At 44.3% G+C, this 14,089-nt stretch overlaps 1 protein-coding gene across 1 annotated transcript in view; it reads left to right on the forward strand.

Moving 5' to 3' along the window:
* LOC148502617 (uncharacterized) overlaps positions 1 to 14,089 on the forward strand; it is a 311,881-nt gene that overhangs the window by 163,241 nt on the left and 134,551 nt on the right. The window lies entirely within an intron of this gene.

Raw genomic sequence — 14,089 nt, forward strand, 5'->3', positions numbered from 1 at the left:
GCACAAGGGTATCCATCCTCATCTATATCTTGCCTATTTATTGGACCTACTTCTGTTTTGCTTTATTACACCTCATCTGCTACTAGTGGTGCTCATAATCTATATAGTACATTCCTAATTATCAATATTATCAATACGGGACATGGAGAAATTCGTAATGGTTCCTACCCCAGGAAAAACCCTCAGAAACAAATCGGGTAAACGTGGAGATATTGCTATCCTTGCAGAGCCTTCATCGCTAGTCGTGATGTCCTCTCAGCCTTCTCAGACGTCCTCTATGAGTACCACCAACTTACCACTCTCCACCCTGCCCCAAGCAGATGCTCCCCCTGCATTTCCATTAGTCTATGAAGACATGGTCAGAGCGATTAAGGATACAATGGCCCCAATCATGCAACAGCAGTCTGCTACGTCTGCGGCAGCTCTGAAAGAGGTAAAATCCCAACTTGATTCCACCGGTATCTAACGAACAGAAGATTAGTGAGCATGAACAAGATATCTTCGAATTGAAACAACAGGCAGTGTCCCTGCAAAAATCCAGCTACCAGCTGATCGACAAAGTAGATGACTTGGAAAATCATTCCCGCCAGAATAATTTGCATAAGGTAGGCCTTCCAGAAAGTCTGAGGGGCCCTGACCTCATCAAATTCCTACCCTCTGATCTACCACAGATTTTGGGAGTTGCTGATGTTATACCTGACTTTACTGTTGAAAGGGCGCACAGTTTAGGATCTTTCACCGATTCCTCACGCCCACGCACAATGATACTTTGTTGCTTGTACTCTGGGGGTCATTCAGACCCGCTCGCGAGCGGCAGGATGCTCGCAAGCAGGTCGATGTTCCCCACTGCGCATGCGCACGACGGAGGGTGCTCCGTCGTGCGCATGCGTGAGGCCCGACGAGCGACGGGCTTTCCATCGTCCGGGTCTCGCACCAAAGGGGGCGTGCTGTCAATGTTGATTGACAGCATGCCCCCTTTGGCGGGCATGCCGGAGGCGTGCCTGCCAGACGGAGGCGTTCCCATGGGAACGCCTACCGTCTGAAGCCGGCCCCACTGACATCACTAGTGATGTCAGTGGGAGTGATTTTGGCTCTGATAGAGCCAAAATCACTCCAGGGCTTGTGGCAGGGAGACCCTACCGCAGGGTCTCCGTCGCAAGTCCGATGGTCAAGACCATCGCGACCATCTTTTTGGCCGCTCGCATATGCTGTGGGTGGTCACCCACAGCTATGAGAGCGGCCAGGAGGCCGCTCCATTTTCATGGAGGAGGGCCCTGATTCAGAGCGAGCACTCTGGTCAGAGCGTTCAGCTCTGAATCAGGCCCTCTGCTCATAAAATGACTTTATGGTCTGCTGCTCGTAAGATGGACAGGATCATGTGGAATAACCATCGCCTGCTCATTTTTCTAGACTAATCGGCCGAAGTCACTTGGGCCTGCAAGGAGATGAACCCTATCTGCTCAAAGCTTGTCCAGACACAGAGGAAATTCGCTCTTCTTTATCTCGCTAAGCTCAGAATCTTGCAAGGTAAAGATTTTAAAGACTTTACTGTGCCCGCCGATGCCCGAGCATACATGGAAGAGGAGGAGGAAGAGCGCATGGCTAATCCTGACTGATAAGATTTCTTTGATATACCTGCTAAATATCATTTTCTGCTTATTGTCAGATTCTTGTACTGGACTCTCAGATACTGCTTTGCTCTAATACAATTAATACTTTGATTCTGTTGTGTGTTTTCCGATGATGGTGTTTCTATATTATTGCACTTTTATGTTGCTGCCCTGGGATATCATTGTTGGAACTTTGCAGCATATTTAAAATTGGTTTAATTCTAACCGATTTTTCTCTTTAGACTTTTGTGCTTTTCATGTTAGAAATATTCCGGCATATTATTATTTGAACATCTGATATTGATATGCCTATGTATAGATTTCTTTCTGATACTCTATATCAGTGGTGTCAAACTCGGGCCCTCCAGCTGCTGTGGGACTATATATCCCAGCATGCCCTGCCACAATTTTAGCAAGTCCTAATAGCAAAACTCTGACAGTGCATGCTGGGATGTGTAGTTCCATTGCAGCTGAAGGGCCCGAGTTTGACACCACTGCTCTATATATTTTTATCAACATTATTACGGGGGGCGCGGCTCTTCCTTGTTCTCGTATGTCTCTAACTGTATTCATACCGTGAATTATTTCTGTTTTATTTACATTTTTTCCTTTTTTTTTTTCTCTGGTTCCTTCTTTTCCTTTTTTTTTCTTCTGATTTCCTCTTTTTTTCCAAGATTGGGGAGATGTTCCAACTAATAAAATCGATGTTTTTTTGTTCTATAGCAATGCGATGGTGTGCTTTTTTGGGTGGGATGTCTGCGCTATTTTCTCTAAACTCCCTAAATATTGAATAATATTAGAGTGTGTTCTTGGAATGTCCAAGGCATAAAGGGCCTGATTCAGAGGCGCTCGCTGTTTGCAAGCGCTCGCTCTGAATCAGGGCGGGATTTTTATTTATTTTTTTCTCCTGCCCGCTCGCTAAGCTGTGGGTGCCCACCCACAGCTTGTGAGAGCGGGGCTGGAGATGGTTGCGATTATCACGACCATCGGCATTGCGAGGAGACCCTAAGGTAGGGTCTCAGCACTCTCAATGCCGAGTGGACTTCCTGCTGTAATAGAGCAGGAAGTCCACTACCCGCCTACAAAATGGGGCGAATCCCTACCCGTGGGTAGGGGCAAGCCCCTACCTGCCCACAAAATGGGGCGAGCTGTCGATCAACATCGACAGCTGCCCCATTTTGTTGCGAGCCCCGGAGCGAGTGAAGTTCTCACTCGCTACGGGGCTTGCGCACCGCACGTGTGAACTGGGCCACCATCGACCCGCTTGCGAGCGCTATGCTATGCGCTCGTAAGCGGGTCTAAATCAGGCCCTAATTCCCCTGTGAAATGTCACAAAATAACTTCATATCTCAATTTGAAAAAAGCCGATATATCATTTTTACAGGAAACACACCTGACAGATTCGGAACATGTGAAATTATCTGTGTTGCGACAACGGGTTGTAGCTTTTTCATCGTTTACCTCTAAAGCGCGTGGAGTTGCTATTCTTATACGGAAAGGGCTCCCATTTGTAGTTGAAAAGCAGATATCTGACCTAAATGCCCGATTTGTTATTCCTCAGATTACGCTTTCTGGTGTCCTTTACACTTTATGTGATATTTATGCCCCTACAAATTATGATCGTTCCTTTAATTAGCTTCATGCGTACACATCTGCCCCAAGTATAAAGTCCTCACTACATAAATCTAACTAGCGTCTTTTCCCAAACCCCTCATACTTACACACTGCACACTCACATAAAAGGTTCCATAGCTTCAAAGTGAAATATTCAAGGTTTATTCATTTATTACTAATGTTGTGAAATAAAGACTATTTGATATCTAAGGTTTAGTAAATGATAAGCCATGTTTGGTGTTGTACTGATCTACTCTGTCTCAACAGCTATCCGGTGTCATTGGGGAGAAGATCGCAACATGCGTTCTCAACTTATGGACTGTAGAGAGTTAAAGCACTAAAATGTACTTTGTAATGTTAGCAGCTTAGATTTGCATGCAGCAGGAAAAAGGAGACAAAAGGCTGTCGGAGGCTGACCTGTGTCCATTTGAATCGACCTGTTAAATGTCCTGTAACAGAAGCACCGTGACGGAGAAGCAATGGAATCATGCCAAACTTGCTTATTGTATTGCTTATCCCTGTAAGGGTATAAATGTGCGTACAGACTCCAATCTGGAGTCTTCATGCTGATGCTGTTGACGGAGGTTTCTTGTTGATGCCGGTAACTGGTCTCAGAGCGCGTGCGTATGTATAGCTGTACCTTGGGTCTGTATAATTTCTTTGCCCTAAATTGTCTTTAGATCACAGCGTGTATCCTACTGTTTTTATGTTGAATAATATCCTTTGTGCGTTGGAAACACATTTCAAAGTCTGAAGGCATTTATTTACTGTATGCGTACGCAAATAGCGACAATTTTAGAAGGTATAGGCAGGAGCGTATAAAGGTTTAGAAGGTATAGGAAGGATTGTACAAAGGGCTAATTACGTTATAACACACCCTGTGGTTAATGGCAGATTCAGCACTCTCACAGAATGAGATTGCTGTTTGTCACAAAATGGTGGAGCTGCTAATTCACAGAATTGTGTGCTCATTGGAATACACCAGAGCCGTAACTAAACTTTTTGGTACCCTTTGCCAGAGAGAGCATTGGTGCCCTCCCTCCACCATTTTATAAATAGACATTAGATAGTGCACCTGAAAAAAGGCCATGACCTCATGGGGAAGGGCCAGGGAAGAGAGTGCTGAATCTCTAGTTAACCACAGGGTGTGATGGCATACCATATCTGTATTATGCAAGGAACACGTCCATTAAGGCGTCAGCCTTAATGATCGTAATTTTATTGCTTTTTGAAGTTTAATGGGACATGTGAAACCGTAAGTTTTTTGTCTATGGAATATTTCTTAACAACCAAATGATAATCGCTTTCTATGCCATTTGTATCTATAGTAAAGTAACAATATAAAGTTTCTTCAATTTCTTTCTCTCTCAATTTTTCCCTTATTTTTATTTGTCCCTCTTTTTTTAATGTTGAAATATTGGTATTTGGACCTTATTTTTATGGTTGCTATGGAGTGTGAGATAGAGGATAATACTAAACCTTCTTTCGATTTTCATCATACGCCACTAATACTCCATATTGTATGATTTGCAATGATTGTTATTACTTTAATTATATACTGGTGTATTTTGTTTATACTACGCTCTGTTTCTAGTAAAAAAATATTCTTTTTTTTTAATGTATATTACCCATTATGTTGACTAATCTCCATGTTTTTTTTTTTCTTTGTATTGTATTTTGGATACCAATAAAAAAAGGTTTAGAAAAAAAAAAAAAAACGTGATGGAAACCAAATGAGCCATGAATGGACCTAAAGGCTTTACCTCACCAAATATAGCTGAGTGGCTCTAACACTATGGTCAGCTATATGGTAATGATGGGAGTTGATTGGTTTGTTTTTAGTGGTTAATGGTTTATCCAAAGGTGGTGAGGTTCCGATGTTTCCTCACAATAGTGTTGTTCCGATGTTGGGTCAGTGTAACTCGCTCCCGCGGCCTTTCCCTGCCTAATGCAGAGGATTATCAGTCAGCCATGCAGCACAGGAGCAGGTGTCTTGGGTGGCGGGCAGTCACTCTGAGCCTATCACTGTGTCTATGACGTGATGGTGGTACTCAGCGTATCACTGCCTGCCAGTGACTGAGTGCCCGGCTGATTGGTTATGCTCACAGTCTGTCAGGGCAGTCAGATGGTTGCGGAGCAATATGTGATCACTGCAGAGCATGAAGCACAGCAGCAGCCAGTCCACCACTATTAGTAACAGGAGGAGTCAGCTCAGCCAGCCCTGAGGAGACGATGAGGAGTCTTGTGTGGAAACATCGGAAACCATCGATGTTCCGGGATCAGTACTTAGGCCTAAACAATGTTGTGTGATGAATGCTAATTACACTGACACTATGTTCTCCTTATGTCCAATCCCTACTATAATACAAACATCTGTAACACTAGTTATTAACGTTATCATGTGAGAAAATGTGGAGATTTATCATAGATGGTTCCAGCAATAATGTAACTTCCTCCAGTCCTGTAACTAAAGGTGGGGAATGTGCATAGGGGCAGCTACATGTGTCCATGTATAAGGTGGTATTGTCCTATTATATCAGTATGACTGACAGAGCAGATAGACATTACTGACATAGGGAGATGCTGTGACCCAGACAGGCTCATACACAGGTCCTTGTACCCATTACCCCACATTATACACAGGTCCTCATACCCATTATACCACATTATACACAGGTCCTCGTACCTATTACACCACATTACACACAGGTCCTTGTACCCATTACACCACATTATACACAGGTCCTTGTACCCATTACACCACATTATACACAGGTCCTTGTACCCATTACACCACATTATACACAGGTCCTTGTACCCATTACACCACATTATACACAGGTCCTTGTACCCATTACACCACATTATACACAGGTCCTTGTACCCATTACACCACATTATACACAGGTCCTCGTACCCATTACACCACATTATACACAGGTCCTTGTACCCATTACACCACATTATACACAGGTCCTTGTACCCATTACACCACATTATACACAGGTCCTTGTACCCATTACACCACGTTATACACAGGTCCTCGTACCCGTTACACCACGTTATACACAGGTCCTCGTACCCGTTACACCACGTTATACACAGGTCCTCGTACCCATTACACCACATTATACACGGGTCCTTGTACCCATTACACCACATTATACGCAGGTCCTCGTACCCATTACACCACATTATACACAGGTCCTCGTACCCGTTACACCACATTATACACAGGTCCTCGTACCCGTTACACCACGTTATGGGCTTTACGTACATTTGTAGTTTTTTTTTCAATTAATTATATTTCCCGATTACTGACCATTATATTATTATATATCACCTTCTCCCTCGTTTCCCCCACACCTCGCCCTTTCCTTTAAAGGGCCTATCCATTAGCAGATAAATTTGAAAGATGAACGATTTATCGTTCAATTTATCTGCTAATGGATAGTAGGCTCTGAATGATAAAATTGCGCACTCCCGCGGCTGACAAATTTTGTCTTTTGTCTCTCCAATATGTTGGTCAATTATCATTTATCGCTGACAGATATTAGAAATATCTATTGAGGTAAACGACAAACGATTTTTTTAATGTAAATGAATAGAAACATAAAAAAAAAAAATCCACTCCCAGAATGATGTCATGCGATATCGTTCGTCGTTTGCAAAAAATCTGTCACAGCAGCCCCAGGAGTTTTCAAAAGATAAATCTTTAGTCTATCAGAAAGATCTGCTAATGGATAGGCCCCTTTACACCCAAGTTATACTCAACACAGCAGTGAGGCAGAATTTTCTACATCAGAGTCATTTTATTGCAAGATTACAATATAGTTTCCTCCTGTAGTAACACTTGGAAAGTTATTTTATTGAATATTTATTACTTTATTTACTATAATATTGTGTGAATGTTTTGCTGCTAGAATAGTGCAAGAAAAGCAGATTATAAAATGAGCAGCTGCTGTATCCTGCAAACCTGGGGGCAGACACACAAGCAGCAGATAATGTGGGTGGTGCTGGAAATCTGTAACTACAAAGAGAATGGTAACAGCAGCACAGAGTATGTCAGCTCATACAACTCCATTACAGCTATGATCAGACAAGACTGACATGGATACAGCTAGGTAACAGTACAGAGTAATGATGTCAGGCTCCCGGCATACTGGTGTAGTGACGCTGTGCTGTGCACCTGTATATAGATAACAGATCATACATCCAACGCTCAGAGATGTGCAGCATCCTGGCATTTTCCATCAGGTGGGGTCTGTACGTATTAGGAGCCATCCATGAGGAATAGCTGTTCTGGCTTTCTCTCTTTGGTATAATATGGTCCTTACATTAATGATGAGAGTAACATCCTGCACATAATAGTCCTGTAATGTCCAGTTACTCATACAGAGCAATTCCTGTTATTATTCATGGCTTGTGTACAATATGTCATTTCTGTATTACTCGTGTATTATAAGCTGCAGGATATGATACTCGCACAGTGCTGTCATTCCCTCCATGGCACACATACAATAGAGATGACATATTATCTAATTCATATGTACTAACATAATGCTGATATATACCATGATAGGAGGTAATAACAGGACAGGCCAGTGTATCCATGCAGGTGCCCATCAGAGAGCAAATCCCCAACACCAGAGCGGTGTCACAGTGACAGGAGACAGGAAAGAGGGGCACACATGTAAGACAAAACCTTTCTTGTTTGGGTATGAGAAATGGACACTAAGACAGTCACAGTATAAAGATACTAAGAGCAAAGTTAGGATAAAGCTAAAACACAAAAGAATAAAAACTGCATTACAAGAACCTGGGAATAGGAAGAGCTGGTGCAGCCCCAATATATACCTATAATCACCCCAATATATATACCTATAATCACCGGTACCTAAAGTGACAGAGTAATACAGCTTTATGTCAGTTTATATCCAGTTCTGAATGAGTCATAGTAAATGTCTGACTGACCAATACTGACCCGGCTTATGCCTGAAGCTTGTTCTCCTGTGGCCCTGACCTCATACCCTGGTCTATAGCTGACTGCCCTGTCCCTATCTCTGTTATTTTCTCCTGCCAGCTGTGGCCTAGTGTGACCAGCCCGTGAGACACAACTCACCCTCATGCAGAAACCTCTATACTTCCTTGTGACATCTCTGGTAACATCAGAGTTTCCACTAAATCCTGTCTTACAGCAAATCACTAGATCTTACACCTAGGCCATCACAGAACATGTGCACCACCGAGAGGACAACTGGAGTCCATTCCAGCTTTACTAACAATGTACAAAAACTTTCAGGTAAAAAAAGTGTGGTAAATACTAACAAGTGCCACACGCAGCTGTGTTACCCCACATGGACGTCAGACAGGTCCGTACAGCGTTCGGTTTTCTTACTTGTTACCAAACTCTTTATCTCATATATTTGTAGGTGTATAACAAAGCTTGTATTGTCCTTTCTGTGAATTCCTCACTACCAAATAATCTCCATCTCCTGACCCTGCACATTACTGGTGGTGTCACCACTGTGGGAGGTGAGACAGTGCAGGACATACTGAGGACAATCTGTACTGATCCTACTTATCCTGTGATGTCCCTGTATTATTCCTCCATTACTACATACCCTGCTCACATCTGTATTCTGCTGGGGATATCGGGAGCCTGATGCACTTAATGGACATTACTGTTAGTGGTTTATACCAGGACCAGCAGCTTCCTGTGTCCCAACACTAATTACATTATCTAATAATGTATAAATTACATAAGTGATCATGATATTAATGTCCTTATCTTATGGAATAGTGTAAATAGTAGGTTACAGAGTATCTAATTAGGAGGAACCAGACATCAGACTGCTGTAAGGAGATTAGAGATCCATTTACCAGGAAACCCAACCAGAGAATACTGGATCCAGTGAGATAAAATCAGAGGTTACAGATGTCATTATATCACCCATCTCACACCATCACTTACAGCCCAGTCATCACATGATGTCATAGTTTCCCACTTCCCATATTACATCCCCAGGACATTATGATGACAGATTAGTTATGTCCCTATATTACATCATGTGGTCTTGTTACTGCACAAATAGGCCAATAGCACAATAATAATAATCTAATACAGAGATTCCCAAACTCTGCCATTACAGACCAGGGTTTAAGGATATCCATGTTAAATCAAACTGACTGAGGTACTAAGTGACATGTGCTCAAGCATGGATATCCTTAATACCTGGCCTGTAATAGCGAAGTTTGGAAAACTCTGATCTGATGAATAAGGAAACTGAAAACCATTACATTAGGAAAGCTGTTGGAGAGCTAGGATGGTGACATCCGTGTGGATATATAATAAAAGTAGGGATGTGCAGGCTCGGTTCTACTCGGTTCCGTTCGTTTTTTTTTCCAGAATCTTATTGGGTTTCAGCTGTCACGAGTTTTGGATAGCCAATAAGATTCGGTAAAAAAAAACGAACGGAACCGAGTAGAACCGAGCCTGCACATCCCTAAATAAAAGTGTTATATATTAGTATATAGTGAGATAATGCAAATGTCATTTACCCTTCGCTAAGCAGGGACAGCAATCTAGGCTAACATTGTATTCATGTTTGTTTTGAATATTTTCAATAACAATACAGTACTGCAAATACCGCTGCAAATTCTATATATTTCTAGATGCTCATACACATTGTTTTTTTCCTGTGTGATGTTTCTGATGACTAATAAGAGCGGATTTCTTTATAAAACATTTCCCACACTCAGAGCATGGAAAACGAGAGTTATGGTAAAACTTACCTTACCTGTTAACTCTCTTACTTCGAAGTCCATAGGGTCCACATGTGGTGGTTGAGGACCGGGCACCAAAAAGTTAAAGCTTTGCCCCCAAGATTCAACAGGCCTTCCCCCTATACCCTGCCCCCGAGCCACTTCAGTTTATAACAAGCCTAAGGCCGGAGGAGAGGAGAGAAGACTGGTGCACAGAAGAATCACACTCACACAGACAGAAAACATGTGACCGGGAAACATAGCCCATAGAAGCCAGGTGCATCAGGGCGGGTACCCTGTGGACTTTGAAGAAAGAGTTAACTTTGTTAAGTTTTACCATAACTCTTGTTTTCTTCTTCAGGGTCCATAGGGCTCCACCGGGAGACCTTGGGGATGTCCCAAAGCAGTTATTCAATGGTGGGGACACTCCTGAGAGTTAAATCTGGTGTCCAAATGAAGCATCCTAGAGGCAAGTGTATCGAAGGCATAGAACCTAAGAAAGGTGTGGACAGAGGACCATATGGCACACTTACAAAGCTGTTCAGCTGAGACTCCACGTTGAGCTGCCGAGGGACTCAAAGCAAGTGGAATGGGCAGTGACAGTAGCCGGTACAGGAAGGCCTGTCTGCGTGTAAGCCTGGGAGATAGTCATGCAAAGCCATCTGTCCAATGTCTGTTTATTAGCTGGCCATCTCTTCTTGTGAAATCCATAGAGCACAAATAGGGAGTCTGTTTTCCTCAGAGAACTGGTACGGTCTACGTCGATCCTGAGAGCATGGACCACATCGAAGGAGGTCAGGTTAATAAAAGGCCGGGACTAGGATTTCCTCATTAATATGGAAATGAGTAACCACCTTGGATAGGAAGCCAGGTTGAGTTCGGAGAACTACCCTGTCCTGATGGAAGATTAGAAATGGGGAATGGGATGAGGGCACCCCTTAATCAGACACCCTTCGGGTGGACGCCATAGCCAGAAGTAAACGTTTTCGCTCTGAGCCACTTGAGATCCACAGATTCCAAAAGGTTCAAACGGAGTGCCCTGTAGGGCCTGAAGAACCACTGACAAATTCCACAACATCACAGGAGGGACAAAGGGAGGTTGTATGCGGAGGACACCTTGAAGGAAGGTATGGACATCCGGCAGTAAAGCAATTCTATGCTGGAACCAAATGGACAGAACAGAGACGTGCTCCTTCAGCGAGGTAAGGTAGAGTCCAAGGTCCAACTCTGCTTGGAGGAAGGCCAGCACTCTAGAAACCCTAAACACCTGATGGTCATAGTTTTTGGCATCACACCATTGAAAGTATGTATGCCACTCTCTATGGTAAATCCGGGCAGAGGCTGGCTTGCACGCTCAGCCTAGTCTTGACTACAGAGCAAGAACACTCTTTAGACCTCAGGAGGGATCTCTGAAGAGCCACGCCATCAAAGACAGACATTCCAGGTGTGGGTGAAGACAAGGACCCTGAGACAACAGGTATGGCTGCTGAGGTAGCAGGAACAAGGCATCTATGGAGAGGCTCCAAAGATCTGAGTGCCAATGTTGTCTGGGCCAGGCTGGGGCCACCAGCAGAACAGTGCCTCCATCTTGTTTGAACTTCTGAAGAACTCGAGGAAGAGAGACTGGAGGGAATAGATACGCCAGATGGAAGGTCCATTTCACGGACATTTTGTCTAAGAAGGCTGCCTCGGTGTCCCATGTTCTGGACCCATACACTTGCAGTTTGTGATTGTGTCTGGAAGCCATGAGGTCCACCTCTGGTAGGCCCCACTTGTCCACTAGGAGTTGAAAGACTTCTGGGTGGAGACCATTTACCAGTATGCACGTTGTGACGGCTGAGGAAGTGCGTCCCAATTTAGAACTCAGAATGAACACTGCGGAGATGGCCAGGAGGTGACCTTCAGCCCATGTGAGAATGCGTACTTAGCCGATGTCCAACGCTCATGGAAGGAGTGGTGACCGGTCACTGCGCTCCAGTTGTAAGGAGACTGGCGTCCGTTGTAAGGAGTACCCATTCCGGGATCCAAAAGGGGCGACCTCTGGTTAAATGGGATGTCTGTAGCCACCAGACGAAACTCTGGAAAAAGAACCATTGTCTGAGCTTTGATCCAAAGGGGCAACCCGTTCCACCTGGATAGGATTAGCTGTTGCAGGGGCATGTAGTGGATCCTAGAACTTGCATTGCTGAGTGGACTGACATTCGGCAACTGCGTAGGAATCTGCGCACACTTATTTTCAGTGTGTAGATCTTGTCTGCTGTCAGGAAGATTCTCTGACCCGGAGAACCTAAAAGAGCTCCAGACAGACCATCCTCTGTGAAGGGTTCGGGGAGGACTTTTTCCAGTTGATTGACCAAGTGTGCCTCTGCAGGAAGGCATGGGTTACCTGAAGGTGGCATTGAGGAACCACTGGGGAGCTTGCCAAGAGCAATAGGTCATCAAGATATGGCAGCAGGCTGATTCCATGACAGCACAGGTTGGTCGCCATGACCGGCATAATTTTGGTAAAGACCCGTGAAAATGTTGCTGTAGCACAGCAAACCAGAGATCGCTGATAAGAGGACGCTGTAGGTACGCATCCTGAATATCCAGATACCTTAAAGTCCAGAGGCTCCATATCCAGTACAATAGAGCGCAGAGTTTCCATGCAAAATGTAGGCACCCTGATGAATTTGTTTAGGGATCTGTGGTTGAGGATAGGCCGATAAGACCCATTTGGTTTCTGCACCGAAACAGGGTAGAATAATAACCGTTCCCTCACTGACAGGAAGAACTGGAACTATTATCTCCACTTTAATGGCTTTCTGGATGAGCAGGGCCCTGTTCAGGTCTGATGGAGCGCCTGTGTAGAAAAATTGGTGGGGTGGCCATCTCTGAAATGAGAGGGCATACCTGTGAGAAGTCTCTTATCCACACGTCTGTGGTTGTTCGACGCAATTCCTGGGCAAACTGAAGACGTTGGCCTCCTACTCTGGGGTCCCCCAGGGGGAGGCCCGCCCCATCAGGCTGAAGGCTTGTCCTCGAATTTTGAAGCAGGACGTCTGGTGGGCCAGGTCTGCTTGGTCCTATGCTTTGTGGCCCTAGTGGAAGCCGATTGCTTAGGAAAGGACTGACCTTTAGGTTTGCCTTTGGGATAAAAGGACCTAAAGGACGTTGTCCGAGACCTTGCAGTAGTTGCTGATGGCAGAAAGGCGGTTTTTGAGGCTGTTAATGTGGCCACAATCTTGTACAAGTCGGGGCCAAACAAGATCTTCCCATTGTAAGGTAATGCTTCTAAGACTCTTAGAATCTGAATCCGCCATCCATGACTGCAGCCACAGAATTCGGAGGGCAGACACCGCCATGGCCAAAGATATAGAAGCTAGGAGACTGGAATCCAAGGATGCTTCTCGAATATATGAAGCTGCATCTCTTATGTGAGCTACATAAGACATCTGATCCCAAGAGGCATCTGAGGGATAAGATTCTTCAAGGGTGCCCAGCTCTCAATTGTTTTAGCCACCCATGCAGTAGCCATGGTTGGGCAAGTAATGGCATTTGAAAGAGAGTACACAGATTTAAGGCCAGTTTCAATCTTTCTATCTATAGGGTCCTTCAGTGAGGAAACTGTAGGGATAGGTAATGTAGCACTTTTAATCAAATGCATAACATGGCAATCAACTGCTGAGGGAGTCTCCCATCTTGTACAATGAGCTGGAGGTAAAGGATAACAAGAGGTCAGGCGTTTTTGGGGCTGAAACCTCTTACTAGGAATCTGCCAAGCTGCTGCCATGTGCTCAACTAGTTGATCAGAGAGCGGAAACTCTGCTGAAGCCACGTTTTATCATTTAAATAGTGGGTGCTTTGATGTGGGGGCGGGCTCATCTTCTCTTTGTAAGATAGATCTAACTGCTCGCACCAAAGCAGGTATATTAATTTTAGACTCTATGCTTCTTCCCCCGAAGGAGACTCCGCAGTAGAGATCAGTATCTTCTGCCTCCTCAGATGACAGCTGCGTGGACTGTGAAGATAACACAGGACGCTTAGTAGACTTAAGCTGGATACACACTATACAGATATATCTGCAGATGATTGTTCATACACACTGAATGGCCATCTGC

Source organism: Taudactylus pleione, unplaced genomic scaffold (genome assembly GCF_031769625.1).
Source record: "Taudactylus pleione unplaced genomic scaffold, aTauple2 ptg000488l, whole genome shotgun sequence".
Lineage (NCBI taxonomy): Eukaryota > Metazoa > Chordata > Amphibia > Anura > Myobatrachidae > Taudactylus > Taudactylus pleione.